The sequence below is a fragment of the Mirounga leonina genome, unplaced genomic scaffold (genome assembly GCF_011800145.1).
Source record: "Mirounga leonina isolate KUSES-001 unplaced genomic scaffold, KU_Mleo_1.0 Mir_101609, whole genome shotgun sequence".
Taxonomy (NCBI): domain Eukaryota; kingdom Metazoa; phylum Chordata; class Mammalia; order Carnivora; family Phocidae; genus Mirounga; species Mirounga leonina.
The window spans coordinates 1,285,620-1,305,682 of record NW_023270164.1 but is presented as its reverse complement, the minus strand read 5'-3'; positions in this window follow the sequence as shown (position 1 = coordinate 1,305,682).

Below are 20,063 nucleotides of genomic sequence, written 5' to 3'. Positions count from 1 at the left end.
ATGATCTTTTTCAGTTCAAATATATACTTGTTCATTTTCTGTTATATTGATTACTAAGAGAGGGAAGATATATTCTCCAAGTATGTGAATGTGTCCAATTATCCTTTCCATTTTATCAGTTTTTGTTTCATGTATTTTTAAGCTCTATTTTTAGAGCTAAACCAATTTCATTTTATTTAGCTTTACTTTTTGCATGGTACATTCTGTATTGTCTTACTTTTATCCTAATTATGTTTAAAGTGCATTTCTTGTAGATAACACATATTTGGCTATTTTAAAATTAATTCCATAATCTGGTTTAGCATTTTAATACTTATTTTCTCTTTTATCCCTCAGGTGCTGCTGCTGGTGGTGGTCATGGCAGTTGTCTTCTCCCCTTCTCTTCTCTCCTCCCCTTTATGCTTCTCAACATCTTTTCTTCTTTTTGTGTTTATTGTTTCCCACCTTCATAGGGATTATTTGAATATTTTAGTCAACATTTTATGTTTTGTTTTTTACTATATAATTTTGTATTTTGGGGGGGGTGAGGGGAGGGGCAGAGGGAGAGGGAGACAGTGAATCTTAAGCAGGCTCCATGCCCAGCACGGAGCCTGACTTGGGGCTTGATCCCACGACCTTGAGATCATGACCTGAGCCAAAATTGAGAGTCAGGCTTAACCGACTGAACTACCCAGGTGCCCCTTTACTATACATTTTTGAGTAAAATACTAGTTTCTTTAGAGTTTACTATATGCATTTTAGAATTACTATTTTATCATTTCAAGTGAAATGTGGAACTCTTACCACTATATATATCCCTTACTCTCCTTTATTTTGTAGTTGTCCAATGAATTACATCTACAGACATTTAACATCAGACACAGTAATCTTTTGCTTTCAACAATACATGTTTCAAAGAACTCAAGAGGAAAAGATATATATAGATATATACCATTTCTGTCACTTTTCCTTCATTCATAATGTTATAAGATTCTGTTTCCCTTCACTTTTGAAAAATTTCCTGCAGCATTCCCTTAGTTTCCTTCATCTGAGAATGTCTTTAATTCAGTTTAATTCCTGACATTTATTTTTTCTGGATACAGAATTCTGAGTTAACCTTTTCATTCAGCACTTCATAAATATATCTCCAGTGCCTTCTGACCTCCATGGTTTCTGAAGAAAAATGTACAATCCTTCAAATTGTTACTCCCCCACATGCAATGCATTAGTTTTCTCTGGCTATATTCAAAGACATTTTATTTAGTTTTCATATTTTATTCAGTATTCAGATTATAGTTTTCCTTGGCAGAGATTTCTATGCATTAATTCTCTTTAAGATTAGTTGAGTTTTGGAACCTGTAACTTTTTGAGATTTTTAGGTATTACTTCTTCAAATGTTTTCTGACACAAATTTTTGTCTCCTCCTAGGACTCTAATGATACAAATGTGAGACGTTTTTGTTTCCCCACATACTGTAGAAGCTTTTTTCCCCCCACTTTCTTTGTTATGCAGATTAGATAATTACTATTGATGTATCTTCAAGTTTACTGGCCCTTTATTCTGTCATTCCCATCCTGCTCTTGTGGATTTCCAGTGATTTTTTTGTTCATTATTTTGTTTTATATGTATTTGCATATTGATATATTTTGCATTTATATTCATTTCAAAAGTATCTTTTCTTATCATACAGTTGGAATAGTTGCTTTATTTTTATTTTATTTTTTTTCATACAGTTGGAATAGTTGCTTTAAAGTCTTAAATTTCAACATCTGTTTCATCTCCATATTGGTTTCTGTTGTCTTTTCCCTTGGAAGTTTTTGAGATTTTCCTATTTCTTTTATGACAAGTAATTTTAGATTTTTATCCTGGACATTTTGAATACTAGGTTATTCTGTAGAAAATGTTTCCATTTTAGCAGGAAAGCTTATTTAAGTATAGGCTACAATTTCTACTCTGTCTTCTGTGCACTAATATTCCTAGGTCAGTTCATTTTTTTTTTTTTAACGATTTTCTTTCTTTCTTTAGAGAGTGTGAGTGGGGGGAGGGGGAGAGGGAGAGGGAGAGAATCTCATGCAGACTCCCTGCTGAGCCTGGAGCCTGACATGGGGCTGGATCTCAGAAGCATGAGATCACGACCTGAGCCAAAATCAAGAGTCAGATGCCTAACCTACTGAGCCTCCTAAGTGCTCCCCTATGTCAGTTCATTTTTTAAAGTATTTACAGTACTCTTTAGTTCTATATATCTCTCTCAGTGAAGAGTCTGGACTGAGCTGGTGGTCTATCTCACAGTTCAATTCTAAAAGCCTTTCATACGTTGTTTATGATCAGATTAATGTGTGAGCATTTCTGTAGCAAGTCCTTGAGTTCATACCAAACTTCACGTGATTGTTTTGTTGAGCTCGCTCCTCACTGTCATCTCCTAGCTTGAAGTATCCACCTTCTGTGGCTGTCTGGTTAGAAACTGGGGCTCTGTCATACATTTCTGATGGTTATGTATACCTCAGTTTCCAAGAAATGGGAGAGGGTAGAGTAAGGAAAAAGCAATGGCAATTTTCCCCACAATCTTGGTACAACATTCCTCTGGTCACAGAGAAAGTTCCCTTTCTTCTGAGTTGTAAGGACTGTCTAGTGCCACTGATTTCACCATTGCCACCTCCTTTGCTGCCTTGGGATTGCATGGGTGGTGGGGGGGGGGGGGACTAAAATAAAACTTGACATCTTTTCTACATTCTCTGACCCTTATTGGTACTCTTGCTTATTTCTCAGACAAGAAAAAGAGAGACTCCCTTGATGCTATTGCTATTGACAAGTGACACTCAGTTCTGGGTTTGTGGTTGTCTTTCACTCCAGGCCTGGGCCTAATGGAGGAAAAAAACAAACAAAGAGGATAATTTCCACTAAATCATATTACTTTGAGTTTGGGTCCTACCCCAATCTGCCTGCTACAATTACTTTTTAGAGTATTTCAATTACTTCTTCACTAACTCAGGGCCTTTAGTTGCATGCAGTTGAAGAACACGTTTGAGTGTACTTATTCCATTATAACTGAAACCAAGATGTCCTCTTTACTTTTAATGAATATAAATTTGATTCCCAACCAGTTACAGACATATTCCTTAGGCAAAAGATATGACTTCTCTTTGTAATTTAATCACTGTTTTGTGTAATCTCAGATCATCTAGTATTTGAAATCAATATTTGAAAAATAATTTAGAAATAACTCAGTTCTTTTGTTTATGTAACAAAATTGCCCAAGATAAATTTTCTAGTTAATCAAATAGGATGCAATTTAATCTTTGAAAAATTGCTATATTTATGAACAAGAGACATAAGATGACAGTCACTTTTAATATCAAAAAGTAAACATCAAAACAATGATCTGGTCATTGGTTTAAAGAACTATACAGTTATTATTTTAAAATTCTGTAATTTATTGACTTAATCAATAGATGTTTATTTAGTTGAGGCACTATGCTAGTTACTAAAGGCAAATACAAAGAAGATGGAGCTTTGTGAAAATTAGACAAGAGGGGAGAATAATAATTATATTTCATTCTTTGTGTTGTTACCATTGTCATATAACAAACCACTCCAAAACACTCAGTGGTTAAAACAATTGCTTTATTATGTTTATTTATTCTGTCTATCAAGAATTTGAACAGAGTGCAGATGGTTTGTCTCACATCCACCATGTGTGGGGTTTCAATTGGGAAGACTGAAAGGCTGGCAGTAACTTGATAATTGAGACTGTAGTCCATCTGAATGTTTGTTTATTCATATATTTGGTGGTTGAAGTAAACTTCTTACATAGTGCATCAGAGTTCTAGGAGTCTCTGAACTGAATATCCTTTTATTACCCAGCCTCAAAAGTCACAGAGAATTATTTTACCATACTTATCTGTTAAACAGTCACAAGCTTGCTCAGATTCAAGGGGTAGAGACTTAATTCTTCCTCTCAAAGAATGAAATTCCCAGATCATACTGTGCAAGAGAATGTGGGTTTTGAGAGATGGTTACAGCCATCTTTGGAAAAAACAATCTGCCACAACTCCATAGAATGTAAGCTCCACAGGGTTTATGTATCATTTATATTTGCCAACTCACCACCTGTATTTTCAGTATTTCAATATTGACAGAATATTTCAATAACAGTTTAAACTGAGTTTTGAAGGTTAAACAGTTGTTTGCAAGGGATATAAAGGAGGAGGATAAAGGAATTCCAGAATGAGAAAACAGTGCATAGAATGGCATAGAATACATGAAACAGTATGTTCTATTTGAAGAACCACAAAGAGTTATAATTATTGAAATTTGTTGTACCACAATGAAATGGGAGCATATGAGGCTGGATAGGTTTTCACTGACAAGTCCTTAACAAGAAGACTATATGGATCCCTAGAGTCTATGATTTACTTCACTTTTGGGGCCTGTTAAGAAGACAACTGATTTTGGCAATATTCATCATTCATTTATTCAATAAAGAATTACTATGCCAATTCCTTGTTCCAGTTCTCTGTTCCCATAAGAGTTCTGTTACAGTTACAGAAAATATTTGCCTATCACCATATGTATTTCACTCATTGACAAGAATATGAGCTCCTAGAGAGCACAAGACCCAACATCTAGCAGAGTAAACGACATATTAAAATTTAGAAATGTGTGTATACACACACACACACATGCACACACACACAGAGTTTAGCAGAAAGAAACTGAGCTGTGATGCATACCCAGCAGATTCATCCAAGCTCTTGACTCATCTGATTTATCCCAGTTTGGAGTAAGAAAACCTACTACTTCTCTCTGCATTAGTGAATTAGTGGATGCAGGTAGCCCCTCAGTGAAGCAAGGGCATCTTTGGATAAAGCAGCTCTTTTTAGGTGAGGGCAATTCCTGCAGAGCCCTGACAGAGTGGGGCTGTCAGCCAGCTGCACTCTCACCAGCTGGGGGAGTAAGTCCTTCATTCATGAAAGGTGATCTGGGCAGAACGTCACAGTGCATCTGCACCTATTGATTCCCACTCATTCTTCAGGTCTCAATCTAATGTCATTTCTTTCTGGAATCATACTAGAAAGCTAGAAATATGTTCCTATAACACCACGTCATCACTCACTTTAGTAATGATCCAGGTTGTCTTTACTTGCGCAGCGTCTACTGTCCCCATGAGCCTGAGTTCAGTGAGGTAGGAACTATGGTCATCTTACTTAATCACTGAATCCCCAACAACCAGCATGGTGCTATGCATGTAAGAGATGCTTAATAAGTATACTTAGAAAGAATGAAAATCCCCAAGCACTTCGGTTTCCACAAGAAATAACAAGTTGGTGATGTCTTCACTTATCGCTGAATACAACTTTGCCTTGAAGTACACTTGGAAAAAAGAACCTTGGTATATTTCTTGGGCTTCTGGGGAATACTAGTATATATAATGAATTACTATTTCTTTTTTATAATGATTTATTATTATTATTTATTTATTAGAGAGAGCGCATGAGAAGGGGGAGGGTCAGAGGGAGAAGCAGACTCCCCGCTGAGCAGGGAGCCTGATGCGGGACTCGATTCCTGGATTCCAGGATCATTACGTGAGCCGGACGCTTAACCAACTGAGCCACCCAGGCGCCCAGTGAATTACTATTTCTAATCATAGATTTTGCAAACTTTTTAAAATAAGAATCTTAAATGAGCACTCATTGGTTTATGTGGCAATCCCTTCCCCCTTCTTTATTTGATAAAGCCTTTCTCTCTATATATATGGAGTTTTTTTGAAGTAAACTTTATTTTAAAGAACAGGATTTTTTGGGGCGCCTGGGTGGCTTAGTCATTAAGCGTCTGCCTTCGGCTCAGGTCACGATCCCAGGGTCCTGGGATCGAGCCCTGCATCGGGCTCCCTGCTCCGCAGGAAGCCTGCTTCTCCCTCTCCCACTCCCTTTGCTTGTGTTCCCTCTCTCGCTATCTCTCTCTGCCAAATAAATAAATAAAATCTTTAAAAAAAAAAACAAAACACAGGATTTTTTTTTAATGGGTTAATCAGCTCCAAAGAAACAGAGTTCTGGGCATGAATGAGAGCTCTGCTCCTCCACTAACTGATGAAATGTTTTGCACAACTTACCCAGTTTGGTCAGCTTAAAAATATTCCCTTTGAAATCAGGAGTGCAGAAATGAATTTCTACCTATTTGGTAGGCATTAGATTGTACCATCCTAGTTGTTTACTCTGAGAAATTTGCCTCCTGGGTAGAATATCGATTTTCCTTCATTCAGTTCTGTATGTTCATCTGGCCTATATAACACTTGGGGATTGCCCAGAGCCTTTGCTACTAGGATTTTATTTTAGATGTTCTACATCGCAAGTTTCTAGCATAGGTGAAAATGAGCCAAACATGCCAGATATATTCCACCTAAAACTGATTTCATAACTTTTCTAGGCCTTTAACAAAATTTTCTTTTTTCTTTCTTGGTTGTAGAAAATAACTTACTGAGTTCAGAGTAATCAAGCTATTACATTGTGTCCTTGTTAATCATCCTGTTATATTATCCTGCTGTAATTTGATGAAAATAGAGCAACCAAATAATTTCTATTAAAATAACACAAGTTCTATCTTCTATTGCCTCACTTGTGATTGCTTTTGACAGATACAATTAAGTAATTCAATCATCAGTTATTAGAGATTACAATCAACACAAAAGTCTCAAAATTCTAGATGACACTTACAAAGGAAAACACCCCATAAAGATCTAAAATGAAATATATGAGTTTTCTGCAAGATGCCATCATGGTTGGGACCCCTGGGTAGCTCAGTCAGTTAAGCATCTGCCTTCAGCTCAGGTCATGATCCCAGGGTCCTGGGACTGAGTCCTGCATGGGGCTCCTTGCTGAGCAAGGAGCCTGCTTCTCCCTCTGCCCCTCCCCTCTGCACATGCGCGCTCTCTCTCTATGACTAATAAATAAAATCTTAAAAAAAAAAAGAAAAGGGGCGCCTGGGTGGCTCAGTCGTTAAGCGTCTGCCTTCGGCTCAGGACATGATCCCAGGGTCCTGGGATCGAGCCCCACATTGGGCTCCCTGCTCAGCAGGAAGCCTGCTTCTCCCTCTCCCGCTCCCCCTGCTTATTCCCCCTCTCACTGTCTCTCTCTCTGTCAAATAAAATCTTTAAGAAAAAAAGATGCCATCATGGTTATTTATGTTGTGATTGAAAAAATTAATTGCTCTAATTTGTCTTTAAATCTGATTGGAAACTCTGCCTGAAGTTTGTTAACTGGAGACAATACAGGCCATATCTAGGGTCAGAAAGGGGGTAAGGAAGAATGGGGGTTATGTCCCATCCTACTGAACATACAATTTAATTCAAATGTAAGACTTTCCTTCAGTCTGGGATGGTATCATCTTAATTTCAGTAGGGTCTACTGTAGTAGTAGTAATACTAAAGTTAATATTTTATAGATATACTCAATATATCTCCTACAATAAAACTTACGATTTTGGGGGTACCTGGGTGGCTCAGTCAGTTAAGCGTCTGACTCTGGATTTTGGCTTCTCAATCCAACTACAAGCTGACTTCCAGAGTACCTTCCTACATTCTCTAGGCCTTTACAGAACACTAAGACAAATTTCTTCAGATTGGCATTTAGTTTGATTTTGTATTTTTACGGAGTGTTTTGATGTTTTTGTGTCTTTATGGTAATTTGGTATGGTGTTACATTCAGTTTCCTTATGCCCCCCCCTTTAAAATATTTTATTTATTTGAGAAGGAGAGAGAGAGTGCATATAAGCGTGGGAGAGGGAAGGGCAGAGGCAGAGGGAGAAGCAGACTCCCCACTGAGCAGGGAGCCCAATGTGGGGCTTGATCCCAGGACTCTGGGATCATGACCGGAGCCACGTAACTGACTGAGCACCCCTTCCTTATGCCCCTTTAAGAAAAAAAATAAAAGAGGCAAGTATGGCAAAATATTTGTATGGAAAAACAAAAAGGAAGTAATAATTTTGTTTTCATACTTAATGGCTAAGTTCATTTTTAATTAATACCCCCTAACAGACTTTTAGGTGTTTGTTTGAAATTAAAAGCAGCTTTTATCATTTATTCTGGTGTTTCTGTGTTAATTTTAAAAACAGTGTCAAAAGAAATATGAAATAGACCTACTCCATTAATTTTCAATAAATATTTTCCTAGGGAATGAATTTATTTATCAAGAATATATGATATCAAATCATTATGTCAAATGAATTAAAAATATGAAATAAAATTTGGTTCTTCTGCCTTGAACTCTTATGATCCTCCTATATTGAGTGAGTTACTTAGAATTACCATGTAATCCAAAAATGCAACAGAATATCTATAAAGACTGATTTTGTATTACTTTGCCTCTGAAAATGTAATATTGTAAGCCTTATATTGATACTGGTAGATTTTTTAAAAATATTCAAAAGCAAATGGAGTTTTCCTCATTAATTACATTTGATGTATATGTTTGGAGTACATTTTTGGTATATTTTAATGATTCAGGTTCTCATACAATTGCAATCACATACTGGTCATGTCCACAGTTTGACTGAGCTGGATGATCAAAATGGCTAACTCTCGGGGTGCCAGGGTGCCTCAGTTGGTTAAGTGTCCAATTCTTTTTTTTTTTTTTTAAGATTTTATTTATTTATTTGCCAGAGAGAGAGAGAGCGCGCACAAACAGGGGAGCGGCAGACAGAGGGAGAAGCAGGCTCCTCACTGAGCAAGGAGCCCAATGCAGGACTCGATCCCAGAACCCTGGGATCATGACCTGAGCCAAAGGCAGACGCTTAACCCGACTGAGCCACCCAGGCATCCAATAAGGGTCCAATTCTTAATTTTGGCTCAGGTTATGATCTTAGGGTTCTGAGATTGAGCCCCATCTCTCCTAAGATTCTTAAGATTCTCTTATTCCCTCTGCAACCCCCCCCCCCCCCCAAAAAGGGTAACTTTCACAACTGGCAGTTTATACTGATTATTGACTGGCACCTAAAGTGGGCCATCATCAGAAGTGCCTATATGTAGTCTATTATGTATCTCCCAGGTAGCTGGATTTTGTATATGACAACTGGTTTCACATAGAACATGTATCCCAAGAGAACCAGGTGAAAGATGCGGGACATTTTCTTTTCTTTTTTTTTTTTTTTGGTAGGTTGCTATTTATTTATTATTAACATGTAATGTGTTACTTGTTTCAGGGGTACAGGTCTGTGATTCTTCAGTCTTACACCATTCATAGCACTTGCCATAGTACATACCCTCCCCAGTGTACATCACCCAGCCACCCCATCCCTCCTACCCCCCTCCACTCCAGCAACCCTCAAGTTTGTTTACTGAGATTAAGAGTCTCTTATGGTTTGTCTCCCTCTCTGGTTTTGTCTTGTTTCATTTTTCCCTCCCTTCCCCTATGATCCTCTGTCTTGTTTCTCAAATTCCTCGTATCAGTGAGATCATATGATACTTGTCTTTCTCTGATTGACTTATTTCGCTTAACATAATACCCTCTAGTTCCATCCATGTTGTTGCAAATGGCAAGATTTCATACTTTTGATGGTTGCATAATATTCCTTGTGTGTGTGTGTGTGTGTGTGTGTATCACATTTTCTTTATCCATTCATCTGTTAATGGACATCTAGGCTCTTTCCATAGTTTGGCTATTGTGGACATTGCTGCTATAAACATTGGGGAGCATGTGCCCCTTCAGATCACTACATTTGTATCTTTGGGGTAAATACCCAGAAGTGTAATTGCTGGGTCATAAGGTAGCTCTATTTTCAACTTTTTGAGGAACCTCCATACTGTCTTCCAGAGTGGCTACACCAGCTTGCATTCCCACCAACAGTGTAGGAGGGTCTCCCTTTCAGATGCAGGACATTTTCTGACTTAGAAACAAAGTTAGGCAGCATCACTTCAGCCACATTCTATTGGTTACAATTAAGAAAGGGAACATAAGGCCCACCTTTCAGTGAGAAAAGTGTTAAGTAATGTGTAGGCATGCTACAATGGAGTAAGCTTCCTTGAGTAATGTAGGGTCCCGGGATTGCCAAAGTTTCTGGGGATGAAAAAATCTTGCTGAGAGGTAGGAAAATGGGGTGGATGTAGGGGGAGAAGCAGGAAATCTTAAATTTAGGGGCATAAAAATGGAGTTGAAGACTAAAGTTAGGTGAGGAAAGGTCATGTTGAAAGTAGGGAGTTGTGAATAGAAACACATCTTGATAAAAGAGTTGGAAAGAGCAAGAGAGTCTCTAGGCAAATGGCAAGGATAAAGAAGCAGGGGATCAGGGGAATCCAGGTGAATCTTACTCTCTGACCTTGGGCAGAAGCTGACTACCTTGTGATGTCCTTTACTTATTTAGAAGTTCTTGGGATGGCTGCCTGCTTCTGGCTGTTGTTTGGTTATGGAAATCTTGGCACAGTCTCAGTTTGAGGTCTCTTGGTTAGAATACTTCTCCAGTCTCAGTAGCTCTCATATTTCTTTAGTTGTGAAAAATGAACCCAACAATTTATAACGTGATGGGCGGTTTAGCAGAGCAAACTGGTATAAGGTGCCTTCCATCTGGGGTGGCATTTCCACAACAGCAATTATGTACTTGTAAGTCACATAAAGGATGATCAGGAAGTTCTAAAGGGAAGGCAGGTTTGATTTGTTGATTATAGGACTGAGTATATTTTATTAACCCTTGATAGTATGTGAGGATGTCAGATTGTGTCAAGTTAGATCTTTTTCTGCAAGCCAAGATGAATAAGGCATCCTCATGGACCCACGCATGAGAATTTCAAAATGTGGAAAGAGCAGTGAAAATTCTGAGTCATAAGAGGAAATGGGATGTTCTCATGGCCATGGTAAGTTCAATTCTTAAATATAGTTTAGCTAGTCTGCTCTTGAAGGTAATGTGGACTCTTCCTATGGTGCCTGATGACAGAGAATGGTAAGAGAAGTGAAGACTTTCACTAAGTTTTGCCTTTTCAATTTCCTGTATAATCCTCCCAATGAAAAGTGATCTTCTGACCATATACACAATAGAGGGGATACTTTGAGTGGGGATGATTCATTCTAGGAAAACTTAAGCAGTTAGTGTTGCTGAGGCATTTTGGCAAGGGAAAACCTCTAATCATTTAGAAGACTTGCAGATTAGGGTGAGTATATATGGGGAGTCTTGTGCTTTTGGTAGCTTAATAAAATATATTTGTGAGGGAAGGAAGGTTCAGTGTTGGGGGTCAATATCCACTTCTCTTCCTTGCCCCACAAAGTGCACACAGTTTTCCTAGGATTGTGTTTTTAGCATATGAAGCAAGTAGCAACTGCTTGGTCCAAATAAAAGCTAAAAGGTCCAAACCGTTGTTTGTCTGATATATCTGGCAATTTATCCATTCCATGGTGAGTCATATCATTTAAACTATACACAGTGACATGCGTAACAGACCTAAGAGCCAATGAGTGGCCATCTTGGTGTATCTGAAGTCCGAGTGGATTGAACATCTGACTTTTCCGCATCTAGTTCCTTCTAAGTCTGAAGCTATTATATGGGTCATATAGACATCTTTTATTATTTCCCTGGGAGTCATTCTAAAGAAGTTGTTTCTCTCATGGGAGGGTGAATAATTCCATCAGGAGTCTGGGTCCTAAGGCTTGTAGGCCACTAGGATTTCTTAGGTGGTTTGGGAAGAGGGGGCTAATTGAACATATTTATCAACCAATTTATTTTTGTGGTCACTGTCTGGGTTTTCTATGCTATGCCCCTCCGTTTTAACTATAGCAGTCTGCTCGGGATGATAACAATGCCTCTAGAAGTTGATATTTCAGGTCCGTTTTTAATGGGAATATCAGCGGCTGTCATGAATCTTCTGTTTCCATAACCTACCAAAAATCATGTGCTACCCTAAAGGCACAACGGCTGTCAGTATAAATGTTAACCTTCATTCCCTCTGCTCTTACGCAAGCCTGAGTGAGAGCAATTAATTCAGCCATCCGAGCTGATTTAACATTTAGCTTGGCTTGATATTCAAGAGGTTTGTGTTGATCAGTGATGGCATATCCAACCTGGCAGGTCCCATACTCCCTCCGGATGCAGGAGCCACCAACATAAATAATGAGGTCAAGTTGGGGGAGGGAGTTTTCTGATAAATCTAACCTAGGACAAAATAATGATCGAGTGTTAGTGAAGCAATCATGGGGGATTCTGTCAGTGGGTAAAGGAAGCAGGGTAGCAGGATTAAGTTTCTGACAGTGATGTAGGGTGATACAAGAAAGGAAGAGTGGTAAAATTGCACAAGAAGTCAAGATGCTTAAAAGTGCTGTGTGTATTCATTAAGAAATTGGGTCTGTACAGCATGAGGAGCATTTATGGCAAGCAGTTGACCTAATCCTAATCAGAAGCAGTGTAGACAGTTTTGGCAGTTGCAGCCACAGCACACAGGCAAGGGGGATATGCCTTAGCTGCTGGGTCTAAGGCCAAGCTATAATACCCCACAGGTCTCTGGTGTCCATCATGCTGTTGGGATAATACCCCCTAGGGCATGGGTCTCTCATTCATGCACAAATAAGGAAAAAGGCAGAATAACTGAGAAGCCCATGCGTGGGAGGTGAAAGCAGAGAGCCCTTAAGTTTTTCCAAAGCATTTTTTTTTTTAAAGATTTTATTTATTTATTTGAGAGAGAGAATGAGAGAGAGCACATGAGAGGGGGGAGGGTCAGAGGGAGAAGCAGACTCCCGGCTCAGCAGGGAGCCTGATGTGGGACTCGATCCCGGGACTCCAGGATCATGACCTGAGCCGAAGGCAGTCGCTTAACCAACTGAGCCACCCAGGCACCCCTCCAAAGCATCTTTTGATAGGGATTCTAGATTACTAGGTCTGGGGATGACTCCCTAGTCATAGCATACAGGAGTAAAGCAATCATAAAAAAATTAGACGCCCACATCTTACAATACCCCACAAGACCCCCAAAACTTCTCTTTTTCATTCTTTTTCAGGGAGAGAAAATTGTTAGAGTCTTTGTTTGCAGAGATAGTTTTTCCTATGGCTGAGATGTCATTACCAAGATCTTAGACACACATATAGCATAACTGAATTTTGTCTCTATCCACCTTGTGCCCCTTTCTTGCTAATGGTTTAAGAAGGTTTTTGAGTGTCCAGAATGTCTGTCCTAACTGTCAGAACACACAAGGAGATCATCTACATATTGGATTATAGTGGACCCTCCTGGGATTTTTTAAGTTTTTCAGCTTGGCAATTAGGGTACACAAGGATAGGTAGGGACCTCAGTAAATTCTTGGGGCATAACAGCGCAGGCTTATTGTTGGTTTTCCCAGGTGAATGCAAGCAAATGTGAGGATTCCTTATGAAGGGGAATACTAAAAAAAGCTGAACACAAATTGACTGTGAAATACTGGGCGCCGGAAGGAATAGTAGATGGGACAGTGTTAGGATTCCACACCAAAGAAAGTCTAGATTTGGTAATTTTATTGAGAGATCTTGAACTAACCAATGTCCTTTTGCCCATTTGTTTTTCTTAATGGCCAACATGGGAGTATTGCATAGACTATAAGAAGTTTTTTGTCTAATAAACTCTGGAATATTGGGCAGAGCCTCTCAAATCTTTCTGGTTTTAGATGATACTGAAGAATCCTAGGGAGGGACATGAAGGGATCTATTTCTACTTTGAAGGGTTCTGCACCTTGTAGGTACCCAATACTGATGGAATTTTTTGCTCCCCAAATAAGGAATTTTATCTAACAGTTGATTTAGATCTTCAGTTAAATGAATGGTAAGTTGAAGGGGGACAAGAAACTCAGGCAGGTTGGACAAAGCTCTAGGGGACATACACATGAAGGGGTGGATTTAAGGACCTGTAGAAGCAGTCCTTCAACGCTACAGTGAATTTTGATACCTTAATTCACCGAGAAGATCCCTCCCTAACAGATTTATTTGGGAGGTAGAACTGAGAAGGAAGTTCTTTTGAGCTTTTAGAGGTCCCACAGAAATGTTAAGAGGTTGAGATAGAGGAAATCATGAGGCAAATTATCAAAACCCACCAATGTTAAACTTTCGTGACTCCAAGGAAGGGAGATAGGAAATGAAGAGGCTAATAAAAGTGGAATGTGTTGGGGCACCTGGGTGGCTCAGTCGTTAAGCGTCTGCCTTCGACTCAGGTCATGATCCCAGGGTCCTGGGATCGAGCCCCGCATCGGGCTCTCTGCTCCGCGGGAAGCCTGCTTCTCCCTCTCTCACTCCCCCTGCTTGTGTTCCCTCTCTCACTGTGTCTCTCTCTATCAAATAAATAAAATCTTTAAAAAAAAAAAAAAGTGGAATGTGTTCCCCTGCATCACTGAGAAATTTGGTAAGGTGCCCTTTAACTTGGAGGGCTGTTTTCTCTTGTGAGTTTAGTGGCAGTTGAGGGCAGTAGGCGTTTACTTCCATGGAGGGAGTCAATAATATTCTGACATGGAAGGCGCTTGGGCTTCCAGACAATCCTAGACCCATTGTCTTTTTCTCCTTACAATTTTGGCAAGTGTCTTGATCAAGGAGAACCTGTAATTCTGGAGCTTGCCATAAATTAACATTTTCAGGTTCTTCTGTTTTAATTGCAATGTCATAAGATTGCATTGTGTATTTTCCAAGTTTCTGGAAATGCTATCTTTAGAATGCTGGGCTAATATCTGGACTGCAGACATGATTGCGTTTTGCCAGTTACTATTATTGTCCCGTAATGTGTCATGGAGCTCTGGTCTGAGACTACTTAACAAAGCTTATGGGAAGTCACTTCTGGCTCTGCATGTCCTTTCTGTGTTGTCTCCAATTAGTGGTGATAGCTAGAGTTTCAACTCTTTGTTAATTACAATTTTTAATACATGACCAGTCAATTTTTGTGGGATAGACCTGAGGGATGTCCCCTAGCTATTTTTCTCTTACTTCTTTTAGTTTCTAGTGGGAATCAAGTGGTCTCAGGCTCTTGAAGTTCTTCAAAAAAATGCTATCTGACTTTCTAAACCAAAGGGAAGCATCTTGAAGCCCAACCAATAGGTGGATAAATTGATACCAATTTAGGAATCCTACAGACTATGCTCCTAGAACAGTTCTAAATTGTTCAGTAAACCTTCCTTTCCTTTTGGAGGTCAGAAAATTACTTGGTGATGGCATGTAATTTGGACCAATACCAAGGTTTAAGTATCTCTTCTGTCAGCCTCACTTGGAATGGTAGAGGCTGTACCCTAAGCTTCATTTGCAAAAGATGGTAGCCTGGTTACGGTTACAGGGTGTTTTGGGGCTGGGGGTAGAACTGACGAAGGATATTCTGGGGAAAAGGCTAGAGAGGGCTAGGAGTGGAATAGGTGAGTGCCATGGGTGAGGCTCTACACAGCTCAGAAAATTTTTTTCTGAAAACATTGTCTAAGAGCCTCAATAGTTTGAGGGAGGCTTGAATTATTTAGTCATTTTTCACCTTTGAACCAAGCAAAATAAGCAGACCATTTTGTGTCCAAGATTTTTGTTCTTTTATTCCAGGGCTCCTTTTAGGTGGACTAATTTGAGGATATCTTAGGAACCCCAAAGGGGTCATTACAGCTCAGGAGAGTATAGTAAACTTTTGCCAGGGAGAAAGAAAGTAGATAGTACTAAGGCTAAAGTGGTTAAGCATAGAGTCAGCAGGAGTTTGAGGAAGAGGGTGGCTTTCATTCAACTAAGAAGATCCTCTGTTCTTGACTAATGATAGATATCTTTACACATTTGAACAGATAGGCCTGGGACTCTAATCTAGCTTCTGTTTGCCTGTGACTCTAACTCAACTTGTAGAGTATATTTGATTTTTAAGAATCAAAATCTGTTCTCACCATGCTTCAATGGATATTTATACAGAACACTGGTATTTGAAATCAGACTCACCACTGGATACCCAAATAAGCAAGCAGCCTGAAGACAAAAGGTCTCGGTGCATGCTGAGAGGTCTAGCTGTCATGTCTGAAGGTCTGATGGTGGTTTTGATTCAGATCTGAGTCACAATACCAAGAAATCTGTTAAAGAGAACCAGAGCTAGACACACTAGTTAAAGTGGTAAAGAAAGATTTTATTCAGAAAGTACTGCGATAGGGAAAAAGAGACTTCAGTATTGAATTGAGCTCAATTCCAAATATAAGGACAAGTGGGAATTTATAGATAAAGAGCAAGGGGGGAAGAGATCAATGGATGGAAAATTACTAAGAGGAGACATCAAGGGTAGGGAGATTCTTGCTAAACTGATTTAATAGGATTCTTACTGAAGGCGTGCCAAGGTGATCAGATATCAAGGGTGGGGGACTTTTTTTTTTTTTTTAAAGATTTTATTTATTTATTTGACAGAGAGAGACAGTGAGAGAGGGAACACAAGCAGGCAGAGTGGGAGAGGGAGAAGCAGGCTCCCCGCTGAGCAGAGAGCCCGATGCGGGGCTCGATCCCAGGACCCTGGGATCATGACCTGAGCTGAAGGCAGACGCTTAACGACTGAGCCACCCAGGTGCCCCAAGGGTGGGGGACTTTCTAAATCAAAGTAGCAGGATTCTTGCTAGGAATGGACTCAGCAAAGATGGATGTGAAAGTCCAAGGTCAAGACCTGGTGAGAAGAGGACACAGAGGAGCCTGTCTAAAGTTTCATCAAGGAGAGATTCTTCTTCCAACTCCATTTCAACAGATACACCCTTGTTCACATTCCTACTTGGGCTTGGTGTTCTATGAATTTCAGATCCAGGCCAATCTGATCTGTGGTAGACTAAAGAACACAGGACATCTTGCTGGCTATATTCTCAACACTAAAAGCACTGAGGAAGCTATTAAATATCCCTGTTCCATTAGAGTTATCTCCAACATTAGATTGGGTAGATGTTGGTCGAATGGGTATCCCACTGGGCATATAATTTAAGAAATGCCACATAGAGGGAGGCATACTTTCTATCTATACCTGTCACCACACACTGGGGTCTGGAATTCTATCATAGTGACATCCTTTTATATTAAGGTTTTTTTTAAAACCTGCTACTCTATTCTCTCCCCCAGCCATCCTCTGATCCAAAACACATACAAACCCTTCGTATTTAAAAAGAAATACTATTTCATCTGTTTTATTCATTTGTGTTTCTATATAACTTGTTTGAACAAAGGAGTCCATGGACAAAAAAGTAAATCAATAAAATAGATGTCTTACAAATCATGAAATGAAGAAAATCTCCTGGAAGCCATGCCAACTCCAATTAAAATGGATTGCTGGGGTTCTGTAAAAACAATCCTAATGTAGATGTGTATAGAACTTTCTAAGTTTGAATAGGTCATATTGCTGAGCCAGTACCAACAACAACAAAAAAAGAGCTTTGGAGCTAGGTCCAATGGTTTTCAACTACAGGCCATAACACCCCTCTTAGGAGGTATGTAAAAATTCATGGAGGATTGTTGGGTTGGCTCTTACAGACATTGAAAGCCTTGGAGAAGGGGTACTAAACCTCCTGCCATCCCCAGGACTCCACAGATCGCTGGGCCTGGTGTTGGGCAGTTACTTCTTCACTCTTGCCACTCTACATTGTTCATTGCCAAATGCCAGCTTTGAAGTTCATGTCATCAGAATCTCCCACCTCTACTCTTCCTTAATACAGTCATTATATAGACACTGTAGTAATTCCCTCTTAACTGCTATTTCAACATCACTCTTCCCTGTACCATCGCTGACATGGTTCTCCATGACTTCAACATCCCCTGAGGTGAAGCATTCAGTAAGCATTGCCTCTTGGGTTGTACTCTCTCCACACTTTTTTTTTTTTAATATTTTATTTATTTATTTGAGAGAGAGAGAATGAGAGACAGAGAGCAGAAGAGGGAGGAGGGTCAGAGGGAGAAGCAGACTCCCCGCTGAGCAGAGAGCCTGATGTGGGACTCGATCCCGGGACTCCAGGATCATGACCTGAGCCGAAGGCAGTCGCTTAACCAACTGAGCCACCCAGGCGCCCTCTCTCCACACTTCTAATAAAAGGTCAGTTCTTACTCCTCATCTATCCCCGTGAATGTGAGTCCATCATCTGGTTACAGTTCACCACTCCTGTCTTGAACCATTGCCCTTACCAACTAGAAAGCATCACACTTCCTTGGATTTTCCTCTCCTGGTCCTGACTGCTCTTTCAGATTCCTTCACTTGTCCTTTCTCATTTCCCTAATCTTTAAACCTCCTATGCCCAGGGCTTAATCTGAGACTTTTCTTCTATCCACACTCCCTCTCTAGGTGCTTTTACTGACTTTAAAGTCTACTGACTTTACCATCTGTGCTCTGAAGAAACCAAGTATTGTATTTCCAGTCTAGGCCTCTCCCCTGAATGTCAGACTCATATAACCAATTATCTACTTAACATCACTATTTGCATGCTAATATTCATCTTTATTATAGCATGCCCAAAACCAGATTCTTGAATTTCTCCCCAAGCTGGTTCTTTTTAAAGTCCTCCCATCTCAGTAAATGGCTATTTTATTCTTGCATTCTTTCAGGCCAAGAAGCTTCAGGCAATCTCTGATTTCTGTTTCTATTGCATTCCCCATCTGATCCACTAGCAAATTTGCCAGTGCAATACAAAATATAAACAAAAATCCAAGTACTTTTCACCATTACAGCTACTGCCATCTTGATCTAAGCCACCAACATCTTTAGCCTGGATTGCCACGAAGCTTCTTTACTGGTCTCTATCTTTTCTATCTACAGTCTATTCTCAGAATAACCAGAGCGATTTTCATAAAGTGGAAGTTTCTACCGTTTATTTGACCAGTCCAGCTTGGGTTCTTTCCCCTGTGAACTCACCTTCTTTGCTGTAGCATTCATTTAGTTGTTGATAGCTAGCTTTCAAATTTTAATTGGCTGTGTTTTAACAGGTATTAGTCTAGGTGGTTCATTTTCCCAAGTAGATTACATGCTACCTGAATGCAGGAACTCCTTGTTACACTTGTGTCCTCCATTAGGGATATGTAACAAAATGTAGGGAGTCTGTATGTTTGCCAATTAAGTGAAATAACTGAAGTTTAAATATGCTCTTGATATTCTCGAAGGACATTTTTTTTTTAAGACTTTATTTATTGGGGTGCCTGGGTGGCTCAGTGGGTTAAGCGTCTGCCTTTGGCTCAGGTCATGATCCCGGAGTCCTGGGATTGAGCCCCGCGTCTGGCTCCCTGCTCAGCGGGAAGTCTGCTTCTTCCTCTGACCCTCCCCCCTCTCATGCTCTCTCTCTCTCAAATAAAGAAATAAAATCTTTAAGAAAAAAAGACTTTATTTGGGAGAGAGAAAAGAGTGCGAGTGCTGACTTTACCATCTTGGAGGTTACATATTTCTTAAACCACCTTTAAAATGACTCCAATTTTCTCTAATTTTTTTAAGTTGGATAAGCATATCTTGTAGATCAGAGAATCCATGGAAGTCATTTCTGAAAACCCTTTTCCTTTTTTTTTTTTTTTAAAGATTTTATTTATTTCACAGAGAGAGACACAGCGAGAGAGGGAACACAAGCAGGGGGAGTGGGAGAGGAAGAAGCAGGCTTCCCGCGGAGCAGAGAGCCCGATGCGGGGCTCGATCCCAGGACCCTGGGATCATGACCTGAGTCGAAGGCAGACGCTTAACGACTGAGCCACCCAGGTGCCCCTGAAAACCCTTTTTCTTGTTTCCTCATATAATATATAGGAGGCCCATTCACATCATAAATCACAAGTTGAAACTATGACTTCACCACTGCATCCTCTAATGTAACTAGCTATTTTGTTTTTCTTCTAAAAGTCCTAAATCTTACTGATTGCTTCAATTTTTATCCTCTCTCATCATCAGCAATAGCTGACATCTTTAATTTTTGATCCAGTTTTCAAAATAAAACACTGATTTACAATTGCATATGTGATGACTAAGAACGATGTTTTGCTAAGGATGCTCAAGGATAGACCAGGCTGTGACTTGCTACTTCTCCCCCAGTTTGTGTAATTTTGTGTCTCTAGGAAGTTACAAATCACTCTGCTAGTCTATGCTTATAGGGAATGCTGGAGACTACTCAAGCCACATCCGTCAGCACCAGGGAACAAAGGTGTATAATTGGGTAATCAGCTTAAAAGCA